The sequence below is a fragment of the Procambarus clarkii genome, chromosome 72 (genome assembly GCF_040958095.1).
Source record: "Procambarus clarkii isolate CNS0578487 chromosome 72, FALCON_Pclarkii_2.0, whole genome shotgun sequence".
NCBI classification, from domain to species: domain Eukaryota; kingdom Metazoa; phylum Arthropoda; class Malacostraca; order Decapoda; family Cambaridae; genus Procambarus; species Procambarus clarkii.
The window spans coordinates 20,692,676-20,718,850 of NC_091221.1; positions in this window are offsets into that span (position 1 = coordinate 20,692,676).

Here is a 26,175-nt window from a genome sequence, read left to right on the forward strand (position 1 = left end):
TTGCATATATCGACGTTTCAGCCGGATTAGAGCGGTTTTACGTGTACATCTTCCATCGGTAATATAAACGGAAAATCAGGAACATTTCAGTTAATTCTAATGAAAACACATTGATTTTTATCATTTGTATTGGAAACAACATTGTTATATGTCTTTTCTTGGATCTAAATAATACGAAACCTTGCATTATGATTCGAAATTAAAATCCTCAAATTTCGTATAATCGTGACTTTTTTCACGTTTTTCATGTAATTTGATATTACGTAAATATATTCACTTTTACCAATATTTCGATACTATTTCAAGTAGTATCACGATATGTGATTTGGCCTTCAAATCTCAGAATTTCGCATAATATTGCATTTTAAGCAAGTTTTCTTGCATTTTGTTTCGTACGAGAAATCATCGAATTTAGCAATATTTTGACGTTTATCATTCCCTTTTCCTTTATGTGATTCAATCAAAATATCATCGAATTAGGCAATATTTTGCCGTTTTCCACGTTTTTGTGAATTTTCAGTTTATTATTATTAACTCAATATATATACAATAAAAATGATGCAAACACATAATTGATTAGATTATAACCTTAAATACTTCATTTTCAATCATCTATTTGTTTCTCTTTAAAATACTGAGTAAGATATTGAAAAGGGGGAGAAGTTCTGTTTTAATTGCATATATCGACGTTTCAGCCGGATTAGAGCGGTTTTACGTGTACATCTTCCATCGGTAATATAAACGGAAAATCAGGAACATTTCAGTTAATTCTAATGAAAACACATTGATTTTTATAATTTGTATTGGAAACAACATTGTCATATGTCTTTTCATGGATCTAAATAGTACGAAACCTCGCTTTATGATTCGAAGTTAAAATCCTCAAATTTGGTATAATAGTGACTTTTTTTCACGTTTTTCATGTAGTTTGATATTACGTATATATATTCATTTTTACCAATATTTCGATACTAATTCATGTAGTGTCACGATATGTGATTTGGCCTTCAAATCTCAGAATTTCGCATAATATTGCATTTTAAGCAAGTTTTCTTGCATTTTGTTTCCTACGAGAAATCATCGAATTTAGCAATATTTTGACGTTTATCATTACCTTTTCCTTTATGTGATTTAATCAAAATATCATCGAATTAGGCAATATTTTGCCGTTTTTCCACGTTTTTGTGAATTTTCAGTTTATTAGTATTAATTCATTAAATGTACAATAAAAATGATGCAAACACATAATTGATTAGATAGTAACCTTAAATACTTCATTTTCAATCATCTATTTGTTTCTCGTTAAAATACTGAGTAAGATATTGAAAAGGGGAGAAGTTCGGTTTTTATTGCATATATCGACGTTTCAGCCGGAATAGAGCGGTTTTACGTGTACATTTTCCATCGGTAATATAAACGGAAAATCAGGAACATTTTAGTTAATTCTAATGAAAACACATTGATTTTTATAATTTGTATTGGAAACAACATTGTCATATGTCTTTTCATGGATCTAAATAGTACGAAACCTCGCTTTATGATTCGAAGTTAAAATCCTCAAATTTGGTAAAATAGTGACTTTTTTTCACGTTTTTCATGTAGTTTGATATTACGTATATATATTCATTTTTACCAATATTTCGATACTAATTCATGTAGTGTCACGATATGTGATTTGGCCTTCAAATCTCAGAATTTCGCATAATATTGCATTTTAAGCAAGTTTTCTTGCATTTTGTTTCGTATGAGAAATCATCGAATTTAGCAATATTTTGACGTTTATCATTACCTTTTCCTTTATGTGATTTAATCAAAATATCATCGAATTAGGCAATATTTTGCCGTTTTTCCACGTTTTTGTGAATTTTCAGTTTATTAGTATTAATTCATTAAATATACAATAAAAATGATGCAAACACATAATTGATTAGATAGTAACCTTAAATACTTCATTTTCAATCATCTATTTGTTTCTCGTTAAAATACTGAGTAAGATATTGAAAAGGGGAGAAGTTCGGTTTTTATTGCATATATCGACGTTTCAGCCGGAATAGAGCGGTTTTACGTGTACATCTTCCATCGGTAATATAAACGGAAAATCAGGAACATTTTAGTTAATTCTAATGAAAACACATTGATTTTTATAATTTGTATTGGAAACAACATTGTCATATGTCTTTTCATGGATCTAAATAGTACGAAACCTCGCTTTATGATTCGAAGTTAAAATCCTCAAATTTGGTATAATAGTGACTTTTTTCGTTTTTCATGTAGTTTGATATTACGTAAATATATTCATTTTTCCAATATTTCGATACTATTTCATGTAGTATCACGATATGTGATTTGGCCTTCAAATCTCAGAATTTCGCATAATATTGCATTTTAAGTAAGTTTTCTTGCATTTTGTTTCGTACGAGAAATCATCGAATTTAGCAATATTTTGACGTTTATCATTCCCTTTTCCTTTGTGTGATTTAATCAAAATATCATCAAATTAGGCAATATTTTGCCGTTTTTCCTCGTTTTTGTGAATTTTCATTTTATTAGTATTAACTCCATAAATATACAATTAAAATGATGCAAACACATAATTGATTAGATTATAACCTTAAATATTTCATTTTCAATCATATATTTGTTTCTCTTTAAAATACTGAGTAAGATATTGAAAAGGGGGAGAAGTTCTGTTTTTATTGCATATATCGACGTTTCAGCCGGATTAGAGCGGTTTTACGTGTACATCTTCCATCGGTAATATAAACGGAAAATCAGGAACATTTCAGTTAATTCTAATGAAAACACATTGATTTTTATAATTTGTATTGGAAACAACATTGTCATATGTCTTTTCATGGATCTAAATAGTACGAAACCTCGCTTTATGATTCGAAGTTAAAATCCTCAAATTTGGTATAATAGTGACTTTTTTTCACGTTTTTCATGTAGTTTGATATTACGTATATATATTCATTTTTACCAATATTTCGATACTAATTCATGTAGTGTCACGATATGTGATTTGGCCTTCAAATCTCAGAATTTCGCATAATATTGCATTTTAAGCAAGTTTTCTTGCATTTTGTTTCCTACGAGAAATCATCGAATTTAGCAATATTTTGACGTTTATCATTACCTTTTCCTTTATGTGATTTAATCAAAATATCATCGAATTAGGCAATATTTTGCCGTTTTTCCACGTTTTTGTGAATTTTCAGTTTATTAGTATTAATTCATTAAATGTACAATAAAAATGATGCAAACACATAATTGATTAGATAGTAACCTTAAATACTTCATTTTCAATCATCTATTTGTTTCTCGTTAAAATACTGAGTAAGATATTGAAAAGGGGAGAAGTTCGGTTTTTATTGCATATATCGACGTTTCAGCCGGAATAGAGCGGTTTTACGTGTACATTTTCCATCGGTAATATAAACGGAAAATCAGGAACATTTTAGTTAATTCTAATGAAAACACATTGATTTTTATAATTTGTATTGGAAACAACATTGTCATATGTCTTTTCATGGATCTAAATAGTACGAAACCTCGCTTTATGATTCGAAGTTAAAATCCTCAAATTTGGTAAAATAGTGACTTTTTTTCACGTTTTTCATGTAGTTTGATATTACGTATATATATTCATTTGTACCAATATTTCGATACTAATTCATGTAGTGTCACGATATGTGATTTGGCCTTCAAATCTCAGAATTTCGCATAATATTGCATTTTAAGCAAGTTTTCTTGCATTTTGTTTCGTATGAGAAATCATCGAATTTAGCAATATTTTGACGTTTATCATTACCTTTTCCTTTATGTGATTTAATCAAAATATCATCGAATTAGGCAATATTTTGCCGTTTTTCCACGTTTTTGTGAATTTTCAGTTTATTAGTATTAATTCATTAAATATACAATAAAAATGATGCAAACACATAATTGATTAGATAGTAACCTTAAATACTTCATTTTCAATCATCTATTTGTTTCTCGTTAAAATACTGAGTAAGATATTGAAAAGGGGAGAAGTTCGGTTTTTATTGCATATATCGACGTTTCAGCCGGAATAGAGCGGTTTTACGTGTACATCTTCCATCGGTAATATAAACGGAAAATCAGGAACATTTTAGTTAATTCTAATGAAAACACATTGATTTTTATAATTTGTATTGGAAACAACATTGTCATATGTCTTTTCATGGATCTAAATAGTACGAAACCTCGCTTTATGATTCGAAGTTAAAATCCTCAAATTTGGTATAATAGTGACTTTTTTCGTTTTTCATGTAGTTTGATATTACGTAAATATATTCATTTTTCCAATATTTCGATACTATTTCATGTAGTATCACGATATGTGATTTGGCCTTCAAATCTCAGAATTTCGCATAATATTGCATTTTAAGTAAGTTTTCTTGCATTTTGTTTCGTACGAGAAATCATCGAATTTAGCAATATTTTGACGTTTATCATTCCCTTTTCCTTTGTGTGATTTAATCAAAATATCATCAAATTAGGCAATATTTTGCCGTTTTTCCTCGTTTTTGTGAATTTTCAGTTTATTAGTATTAACTCCATAAATATACAATTAAAATGATGCAAACACATAATTGATTAGATTATAACCTTAAATATTTCATTTTCAATCATATATTTGTTTCTCTTTAAAATACTGAGTAAGATATTGAAAAGGGGGAGAAGTTCTGTTTTTATTGCATATATCGACGTTTCAGCCGGATTAGAGCGGTTTTACGTGTACATCTTCCATCGGTAATATAAACGGAAAATCAGGAACATTTCAGTTAATTCTAATGAAAACACATTGATTTTTATCATTTGTATTGGAAACAACATTGTTATATGTCTTTTCTTGGATCTAAATAATACGAAACCTTGCATTATGATTCGAAATTAAAATCCTCAAATTTCGTATAATCGTGACTTTTTTCACGTTTTTCATGTAATTTGATATTACGTAAATATATTCACTTTTACCAATATTTCGATACTATTTCAAGTAGTATCACGATATGTGATTTGGCCTTCAAATCTCAGAATTTCGCATAATATTGCATTTTAAGCAAGTTTTCTTGCATTTTGTTTCGTACGAGAAATCATCGAATTTAGCAATATTTTGACGTTTATCATTCCCTTTTCCTTTATGTGATTCAATCAAAATATCATCGAATTAGGCAATATTTTGCCGTTTTCCACGTTTTTGTGAATTTTCAGTTTATTAGTATTAACTCAATATATATACAATAAAAATGATGCAAACACATAATTGATTAGATTATAACCTTAAATACTTCATTTTCAATCATCTATTTGTTTCTCTTTAAAATACTGAGTAAGATATTGAAAAGGGGGAGAAGTTCTGTTTTTATTGCATATATCGACGTTTCAGCCGGATTAGAGCGGTTTTACGTGTACATCTTCCATCGGTAATATAAACGGAAAATCAGGAACATTTCAGTTAATTCTAATGAAAACACATTGATTTTTATAATTTGTATTGGAAACAACATTGTCATATGTCTTTTCATGGATCTAAATAGTACGAAACCTCGTTTTATGATTCGAAGTTAAAATCCTCAAATTTGGTATAATAGTGACATTTTCACGTTTTTCATGTAGTTTGATATTACGTATATATATTCATTTTTACCAATATTTCGATACTAATTCATGTAGTGTCACGATATGTGATTTGGCTTTCAAATCTCAGAATTTCGCATAATATTGCATTTTAAGCAAGTTTTCTTGCATTTTGTTTCCTACGAGAAATCATCGAATTTAGCAATATTTTGACGTTTATCATTACCTTTTCCTTTATGTGATTTAATCAAAATATCATCGAATTAGGCAATATTTTGCCGTTTTTCCACGTTTTTGTGAAATTTCAGTTTATTAGTATTAATTCATTAAATATACAATAAAAATTATGCAAACACATAATTGATTAGATAGTAACTTAAATACTTCATTTTCAATCATCTATTTGTTTCTCGTTAAAATACTGAGTAAGATATTGAAAAGGGGAGAAGTTCGGTTTTTATTGCATATATCGACGTTTCAGCCGGAATGGAGCGGTTTTACGTGTACATCTTCCATCGGTAATATAAACGGAAAATCAGGAACATTTTAGTTAATTCTAATGAAAACACATTGATTTTTATAATTTGTATTGGAAACAACATTGTCATATGTCTTTTCATGGATCTAAATAGTACGAAACCTCGCTTTATGATTCGAAGTTAAAATCCTCAAATTTGGTATAATAGTGACATTTTTTCGTTTTTCATGTAGTTTGATATTACGTAAATATATTAATTTTTCCAATATTTCGATACTTTTTCATGTAGTATCACGATATGTGATTTGGCCTTCAAATCTCAGAATTTCGCATAATATTGCATTTTAAGTAAGTTTTCTTGCATTTTGTTTCGTACGAGAAATCATCGAATTTAGCAATATTTTGACGTTTATCATTCCCTTTTCCTTTGTGTGATTTAATCAAAATATCATCAAATTAGGCAATATTTTGCCGTTTTTCCTCGTTTTTGTGAATTTTCAGTTTATTAGTATTAACTCCATAAATATACAATTAAAATGATGCAAACACATAATTGATTAGATTATATCCTTAAATATTTCATTTTCAATCATATATTTGTTTCTCTTTAAAATACTGAGTAAGATATTGAAAAGGGGGAGAAGTTCTGTTTATATTGCATATATCGACGTTTCAGCCGGATTAGAGCGGTTTTACGTGTACATCTTCCATCGGTAATATAAACGGAAAATCAGGAACCTTTCAGTTAATTCTAATGAAAACACATTGATTTTTATCATTTGTATTGGAAACAACATTGTTATATGTCTTTTCTTGGATCTAAATAATACGAAACCTTGCTTTATGATTCGAAATTAAAATCCTCAAATTTCGTATAATCGTGACTTTTTTCACGTTTTTCATGTAATTTGATATTACGTAAATATATTCACTTTTACCAATATTTCGATACTATTTCAAGTAGTATCACGATATGTGATTTGGCCTTCAAATCTCAGAATTTCGCATAATATTGCATTTTAAGCAAGTTTTCTTGCATTTTGTTTCGTACGAGAAATCATCGAATTTAGCAATATTTTGACGTTTATCATTCCCTTTTCCTTTATGTGATTCAATCAAAATATCATCGAATTAGGCAATATTTTGCCGTTTTCCACGTTTTTGTGAATTTTCAGTTTATTAGTATTAACTCAATATATATACAATAAAAATGATGCAAACACATAATTGATTAGATTATAACCTTAAATACTTCATTTTCAATCATCTATTTGTTTCTCTTTAAAATACTGAGTAAGATATTGAAAAGGGGGAGAAGTTCTGTTTTTATTGCATATATCGACGTTTCAGCCGGATTAGAGCGGTTTTACGTGTACATCTTCCATCGGTAATATAAACGGAAAATCAGGAACATTTCAGTTAATTCTAATGAAAACACATTGATTTTTATAATTTGTATTGGAAATAACATTGTCATATGTCTTTTCATGGATCTAAATAGTACGAAACCTCGTTTTATGATTCGAAGTTAAAATCCTCAAATTTGGTATAATAGTGACTTTTTTCACGTTTTTCATGTAGTTTGATATTACGTATATATATTCATTTTTACCAATATTTCGATACTAATTCATGTAGTGTCACGATATGTGATTTGGCTTTCAAATCTCAGAATTTCGCATAATATTGCATTTTAAGCAAGTTTTCTTGCATTTTGTTTCCTACGAGAAATCATCGAATTTAGCAATATTTTGACGTTTATCATTACCTTTTCCTTTATGTGATTTAATCAAAATATCATCGAATTAGGCAATATTTTGCCGTTTTTCCACGTTTTTGTGAATTTTCAGTTTATTAGTATTAATTCATTAAATATACAATAAAAATGATGCAAACACATAATTGATTAGATAGTAACTTAAATACTTCATTTTCAACCATCTATTTGTTTCTCGTTAAAATACTGAGTAAGATATTGAAAAGGGGAGAAGTTCGGTTTTTATTGCATATATCGACGTTTCAGCCGGAATGGAGCGGTTTTACGTGTACATCTTCCATCGGTAATATAAACAGAAAATCAGGAACATTTTAGTTAATTCTAATGAAAACACATTGATTTTTATAATTTGTATTGGAAACAACATTGTCATATATCTTTTCATGGATCTAAATAGTACGAAACCTCGCTCTATGATTCGAAGTTAAAATCCACAAATTTGGTATAATAGTGACTTTTTTCACGTTTTTCATGTAGTTTGATATTACGTAAATATATTCATTTTTACCAATATTTCGATAATATTTCATGTAGTATCACGATATGTGATTTGGCCTTCAAATCTCAGAATTTCGCATAATATTGCATTTGAAGCAAGTTTTCTTGCATTTTGTTTCGTACGAGAAATCATCGAATTTAGCAATATTTTGACGTTTATCATTCCCTTTTCCTTTATGTGATTTAATCAAAATATCATCAAATTAGGCAATATTTTGCCGTTTTTCCACGTTTTTGTGAAATTTCAGTTTATTAGTATTAATTCATTAAATATACAATAAAAATGATGCAAACACATAATTGATTAGATAGTAACTTAAATACTTCATTTTCAATCATCTATTTGTTTCTCGTTAAAATACTGAGTAAGATATTGAAAAGGGGAGAAGTTCGGTTTTTATTGCATATATCGACGTTTCAGCCGGAATAGAGCGGTTTTACGTGTACATCTTCCGTCGGTAATATAAACGGAAAATCAGGAACATTTTAGTTAATTCTAATGAAAACACATTGATTTTTATAATTTGTATTGGAAACAACATTGTCATATGTCTTTTCATGGATCTAAATAGTACGAAACCTCGCTTTATGATTCGAAGTTAAAATCCTCAAATTTGGTATAATAGTGACATTTTTTCGTTTTTCATGTAGTTTGATATTACGTAAATATATTAATTTTTCCAATATTTCGATACTTTTTCATGTAGTATCACGATATGTGATTTGGCCTTCAAATCTCAGAATTTCGCATAATATTGCATTTTAAGTAAGTTTTCTTGCATTTTGTTTCGTACGAGAAATCATCGAATTTAGCAATATTTTGACGTTTATCATTCCCTTTTCCTTTGTGTGATTTAATCAAAATATCATCAAATTAGGCAATATTTTGCCGTTTTTCCTCGTTTTTGTGAATTTTCAGTTTATTAGTATTAATTCAATAAATATACAATTAAAATGATGCAAACACATAATTGATTAGATTATAACCTTAAATATTTCATTTTCAATCATATATTTGTTTCTCTTTAAAATACTGAGTAAGATATTGAAAAGGGGGAGAAGTTCTGTTTATATTGCATATATCGACGTTTCAGCCGGATTAGAGCGGTTTTACGTGTACATCTTCCATCGGTAATATAAACGGAAAATCAGGAACATTTCAGTTAATTCTAATGAAAACACATTGATTTTTATCATTTGTATTGGAAACAACATTGTTATATGTCTTTTCTTGGATCTAAATAATACGAAACCTTGCATTATGATTCGAAATTAAAATCCTCAAATTTCGTATAATCGTGACTTTTTTCACGTTTTTCATGTAATTTGATATTACGTAAATATATTCACTTTTACCAATATTTCGATACTATTTCAAGTAGTATCACGATATGTGATTTGGCCTTCAAATCTCAGAATTTCGCATAATATTGCATTTTAAGCAAGTTTTCTTGCATTTTGTTTCGTACGAGAAATCATCGAATTTAGCAATATTTTGACGTTTATCATTCCCTTTTCCTTTACGTGATTCAATCAAAATATCATCGAATTAGGCAATATTTTGCCGTTTTCCACGTTTTTGTGAATTTTCAGTTTATTAGTATTAACTCAATATATATACAATAAAAATGATGCAAACACATAATTGATTAGATTATAACCTTAAATACTTCATTTTCAATCATCTATTTGTTTCTCTTTAAAATACTGAGTAAGATATTGAAAAGGGGGAGAAGTTCTGTTTTAATTGCATATATCGACGTTTCAGCCGGATTAGAGCGGTTTTACGTGTACATCTTCCATCGGTAATATAAACGGAAAATCAGGAACATTTCAGTTAATTCTAATGAAAACACATTGATTTTTATAATTTGTATTGGAAACAACATTGTCATATGTCTTTTCATGGATCTAAATAGTACGAAACCTCGCTTTATGATTCGAAGTTAAAATCCTCAAATTTGGTATAATAGTGACTTTTTTTCACGTTTTTCATGTAGTTTGATATTACGTATATATATTCATTTTTACCAATATTTCGATACTAATTCATGTAGTGTCACGATATGTGATTTGGCCTTCAAATCTCAGAATTTCGCATAATATTGCATTTTAAGCAAGTTTTCTTGCATTTTGTTTCCTACGAGAAATCATCGAATTTAGCAATATTTTGACGTTTATCATTACCTTTTCCTTTATGTGATTTAATCAAAATATCATCGAATTAGGCAATATTTTGCCGTTTTTCCACGTTTTTGTGAATTTTCAGTTTATTAGTATTAATTCATTAAATGTACAATAAAAATGATGCAAACACATAATTGATTAGATAGTAACCTTAAATACTTCATTTTCAATCATCTATTTGTTTCTCGTTAAAATACTGAGTAAGATATTGAAAAGGGGAGAAGTTCGGTTTTTATTGCATATATCGACGTTTCAGCCGGAATAGAGCGGTTTTACGTGTACATTTTCCATCGGTAATATAAACGGAAAATCAGGAACATTTTAGTTAATTCTAATGAAAACACATTGATTTTTATAATTTGTATTGGAAACAACATTGTCATATGTCTTTTCATGGATCTAAATAGTACGAAACCTCGCTTTATGATTCGAAGTTAAAATCCTCAAATTTGGTAAAATAGTGACTTTTTTTCACGTTTTTCATGTAGTTTGATATTACGTATATATATTCATTTTTACCAATATTTCGATACTAATTCATGTAGTGTCACGATATGTGATTTGGCCTTCAAATCTCAGAATTTCGCATAATATTGCATTTTAAGCAAGTTTTCTTGCATTTTGTTTCGTATGAGAAATCATCGAATTTAGCAATATTTTGACGTTTATCATTACCTTTTCCTTTATGTGATTTAATCAAAATATCATCGAATTAGGCAATATTTTGCCGTTTTTCCACGTTTTTGTGAATTTTCAGTTTATTAGTATTAATTCATTAAATATACAATAAAAATGATGCAAACACATAATTGATTAGATAGTAACCTTAAATACTTCATTTTCAATCATCTATTTGTTTCTCGTTAAAATACTGAGTAAGATATTGAAAAGGGGAGAAGTTCGGTTTTTATTGCATATATCGACGTTTCAGCCGGAATAGAGCGGTTTTACGTGTACATCTTCCATCGGTAATATAAACGGAAAATCAGGAACATTTTAGTTAATTCTAATGAAAACACATTGATTTTTATAATTTGTATTGGAAACAACATTGTCATATGTCTTTTCATGGATCTAAATAGTACGAAACCTCGCTTTATGATTCGAAGTTAAAATCCTCAAATTTGGTATAATAGTGACTTTTTTCGTTTTTCATGTAGTTTGATATTACGTAAATATATTCATTTTTCCAATATTTCGATACTATTTCATATAGTATCACGATATGTGATTTGGCCTTCAAATCTCAGAATTTCGCATAATATTGCATTTTAAGTAAGTTTTCTTGCATTTTGTTTCGTACGAGAAATCATCGAATTTAGCAATATTTTGACGTTTATCATTCCCTTTTCCTTTGTGTGATTTAATCAAAATATCATCAAATTAGGCAATATTTTGCCGTTTTTCCTCGTTTTTGTGAATTTTCAGTTTATTAGTATTAACTCCATAAATATACAATTAAAATGATGCAAACACATAATTGATTAGATTATAACCTTAAATATTTAATTTTCAATCATATATTTGTTTCTCTTTAAAATACTGAGTAAGATATTGAAAAGGGGGAGAAGTTCTGTTTTTATTGCATATATCGACGTTTCAGCCGGATTAGAGCGGTTTTACGTGTACATCTTCCATCGGTAATATAAACGGAACATCAGGAACATTTCAGTTAATTCTAATGAAAACACATTGATTTTTATCATTTGTATTGGAAACAACATTGTTATATGTTTTTTCTTGGATCTAAATAATACGAAACCTTGCATTATGATTCGAAATTAAAATCCTCAAATTTCGTATAATCGTGACTTTTTTCACGTTTTTCATGTAATTTGATATTACGTAAATATATTCACTTTTACCAATATTTCGATACTATTTCAAGTAGTATCACGATATGTGATTTGGCCTTCAAATCTCAGAATTTCGCATAATATTGCATTTTAAGCAAGTTTTCTTGCATTTTGTTTCGTACGAGAAATCATCGAATTTAGCAATATTTTGACGTTTATCATTCCCTTTTCCTTTATGTGATTCAATCAAAATATCATCGAATTAGGCAATATTTTGCCGTTTTCCACGTTTTTGTGAATTTTCAGTTTATTAGTATTAACTCAATATATATACAATAAAAATGATGCAAACACATAATTGATTAGATTATAACCTTAAATACTTCATTTTCAATCATCTATTTGTTTCTCTTTAAAATACTGAGTAAGATATTGAAAAGGGGGAGAAGTTCTGTTTTTATTGCATATATCGACGTTTCAGCCGGATTAGAGCGGTTTTACGTGTACATCTTCCATCGGTAATATAAACGGAAAATCAGGAACATTTCAGTTAATTCTAATGAAAACACATTGATTTTTATAATTTGTATTGGAAACAACATTGTCATATGTCTTTTCATGGATCTAAATAGTACGAAACCTCGTTTTATGATTCGAAGTTAAAATCCTCAAATTTGGTATAATAGTGACTTTTTTCACGTTTTTCATGTAGTTTGATATTACGTATATATATTCATTTTTACCAATATTTCGATACCAATTCATGTAGTGTCACGATATGTGATTTGGCTTTCAAATCTCAGAATTTCGCATAATATTGCATTTTAAGCAAGTTTTCTTGCATTTTGTTTCCTACGAGAAATCATCGAATTTAGCAATATTTTGACGTTTATCATTACCTTTTCCTTTATGTGATTTAATCAAAATATCATCGAATTAGGCAATATTTTGCCGTTTTTCCACGTTTTTGTGAAATTTCAGTTTATTAGTATTAATTCATTAAATATACAATAAAAATGATGCAAACACATAATTGATTAGATAGTAACTTAAATACTTCATTTTCAATCATCTATTTGTTTCTCGTTAAAATACTGAGTAAGATATTGAAAAGGGGAGAAGTTCGGTTTTTATTGCATATATCGACGTTTCAGCCGGAATGGAGCGGTTTTACGTGTACATCTTCCATCGGTAATATAAACGGAAAATCAGGAACATTTTAGTTAATTCTAATGAAAACACATTGATTTTTATAATTTGTATTGGAAACAACATTGTCATATGTCTTTTCATGGATCTAAATAGTACGAAACCTCGCTTTATGATTCGAAGTTAAAATCCTCAAATTTGGTATAATAGTGACATTTTTTCGTTTTTCATGTAGTTTGATATTACGTAAATATATTAATTTTTCCAATATTTCGATACTTTTTCATGTAGTATCACGATATGTGATTTGGCCTTCAAATCTCAGAATTTCGCATAATATTGCGTTTTAAGTAAGTTTTCTTGCATTTTGTTTCGTACGAGAAATCATCGAATTTAGCAATATTTTGACGTTTATCATTCCCTTTTCCTTTGTGTGATTTAATCAAAATATCATCAAATTAGGCAATATTTTGCCGTTTTTCCTCGTTTTTGTGAATTTTCAGTTTATTAGTATTAACTCAATAAATATACAATTAAAATGATGCAAACACATAATTGATTAGATTATAACCTTAAATATTTCATTTTCAATCATATATTTGTTTCTCTTTAAAATACTGAGTAAGATATTGAAAAGGGGGAGAAGTTCTGTTTATATTGCATATATCGACGTTTCAGCCGGATTAGAGCGGTTTTACGTGTACATCTTCCATCGGTAATATAAACGGAAAATCAGGAACATTTCAGTTAATTCTAATGAAAACACATTGATTTTTATCATTTGTATTGGAAACAACATTGTTATATGTCTTTTCTTGGATCTAAATAATACGAAACCTTGCATTATGATTCGAAATTAAAATCCTCAAATTTCGTATAATCGTGACTTTTTTCACGTTTTTCATGTAATTTGATATTACGTAAATATATTCACTTTTACCAATATTTCGATACTATTTCAAGTAGTATCACGATATGTGATTTGGCCTTCAAATCTCAGAATTTCGCATAATATTGCATTTTAAGCAAGTTTTCTTGCATTTTGTTTCGTACGAGAAATCATCGAATTTAGCAATATTTTGACGTTTATCATTCCCTTTTCCTTTATGTGATTCAATCAAAATATCATCGAATTAGGCAATATTTTGCCGTTTTCCACGTTTTTGTGAATTTTCAGTTTATTAGTATTAACTCAATATATATACAATAAAAATGATGCAAACACATAATTGATTAGATTATAACCTTAAATACGTCATTTTCAATCATCTATTTGTTTCTCTTTAAAATACTGAGTACGATATTGAAAAGGGGGAGAAGTTCTGTTTTTATTCCATATATCGACGTTTCAGCCGGATTAGAGCGGTTTTACGTGTACATCTTCCATCGGTAATATAAACGGAAAATCAGGAACATTTCAGTTAATTCTAATGAAAACACATTGATTTTTATAATTTGTATTGGAAACAACATTGTCATATGTCTTTTCATGGATCTAAATAGTACGAAACCTCGCTTTATGATTCGAAGTTAAAATCCTCAAATTTGGTATAATAGTGACTTTTTTTCACGTTTTTCATGTAGTTTGATATTACGTATATATATTCATTTTTACCAATATTTCGATACTAATTCATGTAGTGTCACGATATGTGATTTGGCCTTCAAATCTCAGAATTTCGCATAATATTGCATTTTAAGCAAGTTTTCTTGCATTTTGTTTCCTACGAGAAATCATCGAATTTAGCAATATTTTGACGTTTATCATTACCTTTTCCTTTATGTGATTTAATCAAAATATCATCGAATTAGGCAATATTTTGCCGTTTTTCCACGTTTTTGTGAATTTTCAGTTTATTAGTATTAATTCATTAAATATACAATAAAAATGATGCAAACACATAATTGATTAGATAGTAACTTAAATACTTCATTTTCAACCATCTATTTGTTTCTCGTTAAAATACTGAGTAAGATATTGAAAAGGGGAGAAGTTCGGTTTTTATTGCATATATCGACGTTTCAGCCGGAATGGAGCGGTTTTACGTGTACATCTTCCATCGGTAATATAAACAGAAAATCAGGAACATTTTAGTTAATTCTAATGAAAACACATTGATTTTTATAATTTGTATTGGAAACAACATTGTCATATGTCTTTTCATGGATCTAAATAGTTCGAAACCTCGCTTTATGATTCGAAGTTAAAATCCTCAAATTTGGTATAATAGTGACTTTTTTCACGTTTTTCATGTAGTTTGATATTATGTAAATATATTCATGTTTACCAATATTTCGATACTATTTCATGTAGTATCACGATATGTGATTTGGCCTTCAAATCTCAGAATTTCGCATAATATTGCATTTTAAGCAAGTTTTCTTGCATTTTGTTTCGTACGAGAAATCATCGAACTTAGCAATATTTTGACGTTTATCATACCCTTTTCCTTTATGTGATTCAATCAAAATATCATCGAATTAGGCAATATTTTGCCGTTTTTCCACGTGTTTGTGAATTTTCAGTTTATTAGTATTAACTCAATAAATATACAATAAAAATGATGCCAACACATAATTGATTAGATTATACCCTTAAATACTGCATTTTCAATCATCTATTTGTTTCTCTTTAAAATACTGAGTAAGATATTGAAAAGGGGGGAGAAGTTCTGTTTTTATTGCATATATCGACGTTTCAGCCGGATTAGAGCGGTTTTACGTGTACATCTTCCATCGGTAATATGAACGGGAAATCAGGAACATTTCAGTTAATTCTAATGAAAACACATTGATTTTTATAATTTGTATTGGAAACAACATTGTCATATGTCTTTTCTTGGATCTAAATAATACGAAACGTTGCATTATGATTCGAAGTTAAAATCCTCAAATTTCGTATAATCGTGACTTTTTTCACGTTTTTCATGTAGTTTGATATTACGTAAATATATTCATTTTTACCAATATTTCGATACTATTTCATGTAGTATCACGATATGTGATTTGGCCTTCAAATCTCAGAATTTCGCATAATATTGCATTTTAAGCAAGTTTTCTTGCATTTTGTTTCGTACGAGAAATCATCGAATTTAGCAATATTTTGACGTTTATCATTCCCTTTTCCTTAATGTGATTCAATCAAAATATCATCGAATTAGGCATTATTTTGCCGTTTTTCCACGTTTTTGTGAATTTTCTGTTTATTAGTATTAACTCAATAAATATACAATAAAAATGATGCAAACACATAATTGATTAGATTATAACCTTAAATACTGCATTTTCAATCATCTATTTGTTTCTCTTTAAAATATTGAGTAAGATATTGAAAAGGGGGAGAAGTTCTGTTTTTATTGCATATATCGACGTTTCAGCCGGATTAGAGCGGTTTTACGTGTACATCTTCCATCGGTAATATAAACGGAAAATCAGGAACATTTCAGTTAATTCTAATGAAAACACATTGATTTTTATAATTTGTATTGGAAACAACAATGTCATATGTCTTTTCATGGATCTAAATAGTACGAAACCTCGCTTTATGATTCGAAGTTAAAATCCTCAAATTTGGTAAAATAGTGACTTTTTTTCACGTTTTTCATGTAGTTTGATATTACGTATATATATTCATTTTTACCAATATTTCGATACTAATTCATGTAGTGTCACGATATGTGATTTGGCCTTCAAATCTCAGAATTTCGCATAATATTGCATTTTAAGCAAGTTTTCTTGCATTTTGTTTCGTATGAGAAATCATCGAAATTAGCAATATTTTGACGTTTATCATTACCTTTTCCTTTATGTGATTTTATCAAAATATCATCGAATTAGGCAATATTTTGCCGTTTTTCCACGTTTTTGTGAATTTTCAGTTTATTAGTATTAATTCATTAAAGATACAATAAAAATTATGCAAACACATAATTGATTAGATATTAACCTTAAATACTTCATTTTCAATCATCTATTTGTTTCTCGTTAAAATACTGAGTAAGATATTGAAAAGGGGAGAAGTTCGGTTTTTATTGCATATATGGACGTTTCAGCCGGAATAGAGCGGTTTTACGTGTACATCTTCCATCGGTAATATAAACGGAAAATCAGGAACATTTTAGTTAATTCTAATGAAAACACATTGTATTTTATAATTTGTATTGGAAACAACATTGTCATATATCTTTTCATGGATCTAAATAGTACGAAACCTAGCTTTATGATTCGAAGTTAAAATCCTCAAATTTGGTATAATCGTGACATTTTTCACGTTTTTCATGTAGTGTGATATTACGTAAATATATTCATTTTTACCAATATTTCGATACTATTTCATGTAGTATCACGATATGTGATTTGGCCTTCAAATCTCAGAATTTCGCATAATATTGCATTTTAAGCAAGTTTTCTTGCATTTTGTTTCGTACGAGAAATCATCGAATTTAGCAATATTTTGACGTTTATCATACCCTTTTCCTTTATGTGATTCAATCAAAATATCATCGAATTAGGCAATATTTTGCCGTTTTTCCACGTGTTTGTGAATTTTCAGTTTATTAGTATTAACTCAATAAATATACAATAAAAATGATGCCAACACATAATTGATTAGATTATAACCTTAAATACTGCATTTTCAATCATCTATTTGTTTCTCTTTAAAATACTGAGTAAGATATTGAAAAGGGGGGAGAAGTTCTATTTTTATTGCATATATCGACGTTTCAGCCGGATTAGAGCGGTTTTACGTGTACATCTTCCATCGGTAATATAAACAGAAAATCAGGAACATTTTAGTTAATTCTAATGAAAACACATTGATTTTTATAATTTGTATTGGAAACAACATTGTCATATATCTTTTCATGGATCTAAATAGTACGAAACCTCGCTTTATGATTCGAAGTTAAAATCCACAAATTTGGTATAATAGTGACTTTTTTCACGTTTTTCATGTAGTTTGATATTACGTAAATATATTCATTTTTACCAATATTTCGATACTATTTCATGTAGTATCACGATATGTGATTTGGCCTTCAAATCTCAGAATTTCGCATAATATTGCATTTGAAGCAAGTTTTCTTGCATTTTGTTTCGTACGAGAAATCATCGAATTTAGCAATATTTTGACGTTTATCATTCCCTTTTCCTTTATGTGATTTAATCAAAATATCATCAAATTAGGCAATATTTTGCCGTTTTTCCACGTTTTTGTGAAATTTCAGTTTATTAGTATTAATTCATTAAATATACAACAAAAATGATGCAAACACATAATTGATTAGATAGTAACTTAAATACTTCATTTTCAATCATCTATTTGTTTCTCGTTAAAATACTGAGTAAGATATTGAAAAGGGGAGAAGTTCGGTTTTTATTGCATATATCGACGTTTCAGCCGGAATAGAGCGGTTTTACGTGTACATCTTCCATCGGTAATATAAACGGAAAATCAGGAACATTTTAGTTAATTCTAATGAAAACACATTGATTTTTATAATTTGTATTGGAAACAACAATGTCATATGTCTTTTCATGGATCTAAATAGTACGAAACCTCGCCTTATGATTCGAAGTTAAAATCCTCAAATTTGGTATAATAGTGACTTTTTTCACGTTTTTCATGTAGTTTGATATTATGTAAATATATTCATTTTTACCAATATTTCGATACTATTTCATGTAGTATCACGATATGTGATTTGGCCTTCAAATCTCAGAATTTCGCATAATATTGCATTTTAAGCAAGTTTTCTTGCATTTTGTTTCGTACGAGAAATCATCGAATTTAGCAATATTTTGACGTTTATCATTCCCTTTTCCTTTATGTGATTTAATCAAAATATCATCAAATTAGGCAATATTTTGCCGTTTTTCCACGTTTTTGTGAAATTTCAGTTTATTAGTATTAACTCAATAAATATACAATAAAAATGATGTCAACACATAATTGATTAGATTATACCCTTAAATTCTTCATTTTCAATCATCTATTTGTTTCTCTTTAAAATACTGAGTAAGATATTGAAAAGGGGAGAAGTTCTGTTTTTATTGCATATATCGACGTTTCAGCAGGATTAGAGCGGTTTTACGTGTACATCTTCCATCGGTAATATGAACGGAAAATCAGGAACATTTCAGTTAATTCTAATGAAAACACATTGATTTTTATCATTATTATTGGAAACAACATTGTCATATGTCTTTTCTTGGATCTAAATAATACGAAACGTTGCATTATGATTCGAAGTTAAAATCCTCAAATTTCGTATAATCGTGACTTTTTTCACGTTTTTCATGTAGTTTGATATTACGTAAATATATTCATTTTTACCAATATTTCGATACTATTTCATGTAGTATCACGATATGTGATTTGGCCTTCAAATCTCAGAATTTCGCATAATATTGCATTTGAAGCAAGTTTTCTTGCATTTTGTTTCGTACGAGAAATCATCGAATTTAGCAATATTTTGACGTTTATCATTCCCTTTTCCTTTATGTGATTTAATCAAAATATCATCAAATTAGGCAATATTTTGCCATTTTTCCACGTTTTTGTGAAATTTCAGTTTATTAGTATTAATTCATTAAATATACAATAAAAATGATGCAAACACATAATTGATTAGATAGTAACTTAAATACTTCATTTTCAATCATCTATTTGTTTCTCGTTAAAATACTGAGTTAGATATTGAAAAGGGGAGAAGTACGGTTTTTATTGCATATATCGACGTTTCAGCCGGAAAAGAGCGGTTTTACGTGTACATCTTCCATCGGTAATATAAACGGAAAATCAGGAACATTTTAGTTAATTCAAATGAAAACACATTGATTTTTATAATTTGTATTGGAAACAACATTGTCATATGTCTTTTCATGGATCTAAATAGTACGAAACCTCGCTTTATGATTCTAAGTTAAAATCCTCAAGTTTGGTATAATAGTGACTTTTTTCACGTTTTTCATGTAGTTTGATATTACGTAAATATATTCATTTTTACCAATATTTCGATACTATTTCATGTAGTATCACGATATGTGATTTGGTCTTCAAATCTCAGAATTTCGCATAATATTGCATTTTAAGCAAGTTTTCTTGCATTTTGTTTCGTACGAGAAATCATCGAATTTAGCAATATTTTGACGTTTATCATTCCCTTTTCCTTTATGTGATTCAATCAAAATATCATCGAATTAGGCAATATTTTGCCGTTTTTCCACGTTTTTGTGAATTTTCAGTTTATTAGTATTAACTCAATAAATATACAATAAAAATGATGCAAACACATAATTGATTAGATTATAACCTTAAATACTGCATTTTCAATCATCTATTTGTTTCTCTTTAAAATACTGAGTAAGATATTGAAAAGGGGGAGAAGTTCTGTTTTTATTGCATATATCGACGTTGCAGCCGGATAAGAGCGGTTTTACGTGTACATCTTCCATCGGTAATATAAACGGAAAATCAGGAACATTTCAGTTAATTCTAATGAAAACACATTGATTTTTATAATTTGTATTGGAAACAACAATGTCATATGTCTTTTCATGGATCTAAATAGTACGAAACCTCGCTTTATGATTCGAAGTTAAAATCCTCAAATTTGGTAAAATAGTGACTTTTTTTCACGTTTTTCATGTAGTTTGATATTACGTATATATATTCATTTTTACCAATATTTCGATACTAATTCATGTAGTATCACGATATGTGATTTGGCCTTCAAATCTCAGAATTTCGCATAATATTGCATTTTAAGCAAGTTTTCTTGCATTTTGTTTCGTACGAGAAATCATCGAATTTAGCAATATTTTGACGTTTATCATTCCCTTTTCCTTTATGTGATTCAATCAAAATATCATCGAATTAGGCAATATTTTGCCGTTTTTCCACGTTTTTGTGAATTTTCAGTTTATTAGTATTAACTCAATAAATATACAATAAAAATGATGCAAACACATAATTGATTAGATTATAACCTTAAATACTGCATTTTCAATCATCTATTTGTTTCTCTTTAAAATACTGAGTAAGATATTGAAAAGGGGAGAAGTTCTGTTTTTATTGCATATATCGACGTTTCAGCCGGATTAGAGCGGTTTTACGTGTACATCTTCCATCGGTAATATAAACGGAAAATCAGGAACATTTTAGTTAATTCTAATGAAAACACATTGATTTTTATAATTTGTATTGGAAACAACATTGTCATATATCTTTTCATGGATCTAAATAGTACGAAACCTCGCTTTATGATTCGAAGTTAAAATCCTCAAATTTGGTATAATAGTGACTTTTTTCACGTTTTTCATGTAGTTTGATATTACGTAAATATATTCATTTTTACCAATATTTCGATACTATTTCATGTAGTATCACGATATGTGATTTGGCCTTCAAATCTCAGAATTTCGCATAATATTGCATTTGAAGCAAGTTTTCTTGCATTTTGTTTCGTACGAGAAATCATCGAATTTAGCAATATTTTGACGTTTATCATTCCCTTTTCCTTTATGTGATTTAATCAAAATATCATCAAATTAGGCAATATTTTGCCGTTTTTCCACGTTTTTGTGAAATTTCAGTTTATTAGTATTAATTCATTAAATATACAATAAAAATGATGCAAACACATAATTGATTAGATAGTAACTTAAATACTTCATTTTCAATCATCTATTTGTTTCTCGTTAAAATACTGAGTAAGATATTGAAAAGGGGAGAAGTTCGGTTTTTATTGCATATATCGACGTTTCAGCCGGAATAGAGCGGTTTTACGTGTACATCTTCCATCGGTAATATAAACGGAAAATCAGGAACATTTTAGTTAATTCTAATGAAAACACATTGATTTTTATAATTTGTATTGGAAACAACATTGTCATATGTCTTTTCATGGATCTAAATAGTACGAAACCTCGCCTTATGATTCGAAGTTAAAATCCTCAAATTTGGTAAAATAGTGACTTTTTTTCACGTTTTTCATGTAGTTTGATATTACGTATATATATTCATTTTTACCAATATTTCGATACTAATTCATGTAGTGTCACGATATGTGATTTGGCCTTCAAATCTCAGAATTTCGCATAATATTGCATTTTAAGCAAGTTTTCTTGCATTTTGTTTCGTATGAGAAATCATCGAAATTAGCAATATTTTGACGTTTATCATTACCTTTTCCTTTATGTGATTTTATCAAAATATCATCGAATTAGGCAATATTTTGCCGTTTTTCCACGTTTTTGTGAATTTTCAGTTTATTAGTATTAATTCATTAAAGATACAATAAAAATTATGCAAACACATAATTGATTAGATATTAACCTTAAATACTTCATTTTCAATCATCTATTTGTTTCTCGTTAAAATACTGAGTAAGATATTGAAAAGGGGAGAAGTTCGGTTTTTATTGCATATATGGACGTTTCAGCCGGAATAGAGCGGTTTTACGTGTACATCTTCCATCGGTAATATAAACGGAAAATCAGGAACATTTTAGTTAATTCTAATGAAAACACATTGTATTTTATAATTTGTATTGGAAACAACATTGTCATATATCTTTTCATGGATCTAAATAGTACGAAACCTAGCTTTATGATTCGAAGTTAAAATCCTCAAATTTGGTATAATCGTGACATTTTTCACGTTTTTCATGTAGTGTGATATTACGTAAATATATTCATTTTTACCAATATTTCGATACTATTTCATGTAGTATCACGATATGTGATTTGGCCTTCAAATCTCAGAATTTCGCATAATATTGCATTTTAAGCAAGTTTTCTTGCATTTTGTTTCGTACGAGAAATCATCGAATTTAGCAATATTTTGACGTTTATCATACCCTTTTCCTTTATGTGATTCAATCAAAATATCATCGAATTAGGCAATATTTTGCCGTTTTTCCACGTGTTTGTGAATTTTCAGTTTATTAGTATTAACTCAATAAATATACAATAAAAATGATGCCAACACATAATTGATTAGATTATAACCTTAAATACTGCATTTTCAATCATCTATTTGTTTCTCTTTAAAATACTGAGTAAGATATTGAAAAGGGGGGAGAAGTTCTATTTTTATTGCATATATCGACGTTTCAGCCGGATTAGAGCGGTTTTACGTGTACATCTTCCATCGGTAATATAAACAGAAAATCAGGAACATTTTAGTTAATTCTAATGAAAACACATTGATTTTTATAATTTGTATTGGAAACAACATTGTCATATATCTTTTCATGGATCTAAATAGTACGAAACCTCGCTTTATGATTCGAAGTTAAAATCCACAAATTTGGTATAATAGTGACTTTTTTCACGTTTTTCATGTAGTTTGATATTACGTAAATATATTCATTTTTACCAATATTTCGATACTATTTCATGTAGTATCACGATATGTGATTTGGCCTTCAAATCTCAGAATTTCGCATAATATTGCATTTGAAGCAAGTTTTCTTGCATTTTGTTTCGTACGAGAAATCATCGAATTTAGCAATATTTTGACGTTTATCATTCCCTTTTCCTTTATGTGATTTAATCAAAATATCATCAAATTAGGCAATATTTTGCCGTTTTTCCACGTTTTTGTGAAATTTCAGTTTATTAGTATTAATTCATTAAATATACAACAAAAATGATGCAAACACATAATTGATTAGATAGTAACTTAAATACTTCATTTTCAATCATCTATTTGTTTCTCGTTAAAATACTGAGTAAGATATTGAAAAGGGGAGAAGTTCGGTTTTTATTGCATATATCGACGTTTCAGCCGGAATAGAGCGGTTTTACGTGTACATCTTCCATCGGTAATATAAACGGAAAATCAGGAACATTTTAGTTAATTCTAATGAAAACACATTGATTTTTATAATTTGTATTGGAAACAACAATGTCATATGTCTTTTCATGGATCTAAATAGTACGAAACCTCGCCTTATGATTCGAAGTTAAAATCCTCAAATTTGGTATAATAGTGACTTTTTTCACGTTTTTCATGTAGTTTGATATTATGTAAATATATTCATTTTTACCAATATTTCGATACTATTTCATGTAGTATCACGATATGTGATTTGGCCTTCAAATCTCAGAATTTCGCATAATATTGCATTTTAAGCAAGTTTTCTTGCATTTTGTTTCGTACGAGAAATCATCGAATTTAGCAATATTTTGACGTTTATCATTCCCTTTTCCTTTATGTGATTTAATCAAAATATCATCAAATTAGGCAATATTTTGCCGTTTTTCCACGTTTTTGTGAAATTTCAGTTTATTAGTATTAACTCAATAAATATACAATAAAAATGATGTCAACACATAATTGATTAGATTATACCCTTAAATTCTTCATTTTCAATCATCTATTTGTTTCTCTTTAAAATACTGAGTAAGATATTGAAAAGGGGAGAAGTTCTGTTTTTATTGCATATATCGACGTTTCAGCAGGATTAGAGCGGTTTTACGTGTACATCTTCCATCGGTAATATGAACGGAAAATCAGGAACATTTCAGTTAATTCTAATGAAAACACATTGATTTTTATCATTATTATTGGAAACAACATTGTCATATGTCTTTTCTTGGATCTAAATAATACGAAACGTTGCATTATGATTCGAAGTTAAAATCCTCAAATTTCGTATAATCGTGACTTTTTTCACGTTTTTCATGTAGTTTGATATTACGTAAATATATTCATTTTTACCAATATTTCGATACTATTTCATGTAGTATCACGATATGTGATTTGGCCTTCAAATCTCAGAATTTCGCATAATATTGCATTTGAAGCAAGTTTTCTTGCATTTTGTTTCGTACGAGAAATCATCGAATTTAGCAATATTTTGACGTTTATCATTCCCTTTTCCTTTATGTGATTTAATCAAAATATCATCAAATTAGGCAATATTTTGCCATTTTTCCACGTTTTTGTGAAATTTCAGTTTATTAGTATTAATTCATTAAATATACAATAAAAATGATGCAAACACATAATTGATTAGATAGTAACTTAAATACTTCATTTTCAATCATCTATTTGTTTCTCGTTAAAATACTGAGTTAGATATTGAAAAGGGGAGAAGTACGGTTTTTATTGCATATATCGACGTTTCAGCCGGAAAAGAGCGGTTTTACGTGTACATCTTCCATCGGTAATATAAACGGAAAATCAGGAACATTTTAGTTAATTCAAATGAAAACACATTGATTTTTATAATTTGTATTGGAAACAACATTGTCATATGTCTTTTCATGGATCTAAATAGTACGAAACCTCGCTTTATGATTCTAAGTTAAAATCCTCAAGTTTGGTATAATAGTGACTTTTTTCACGTTTTTCATGTAGTTTGATATTACGTAAATATATTCATTTTTACCAATATTTCGATACTATTTCATGTAGTATCACGATATGTGATTTGGTCTTCAAATCTCAGAATTTCGCATAATATTGCATTTTAAGCAAGTTTTCTTGCATTTTGTTTCGTACGAGAAATCATCGAATTTAGCAATATTTTGACGTTTATCATTCCCTTTTCCTTTATGTGATTCAATCAAAATATCATCGAATTAGGCAATATTTTGCCGTTTTTCCACGTTTTTGTGAATTTTCAGTTTATTAGTATTAACTCAATAAATATACAATAAAAATGATGCAA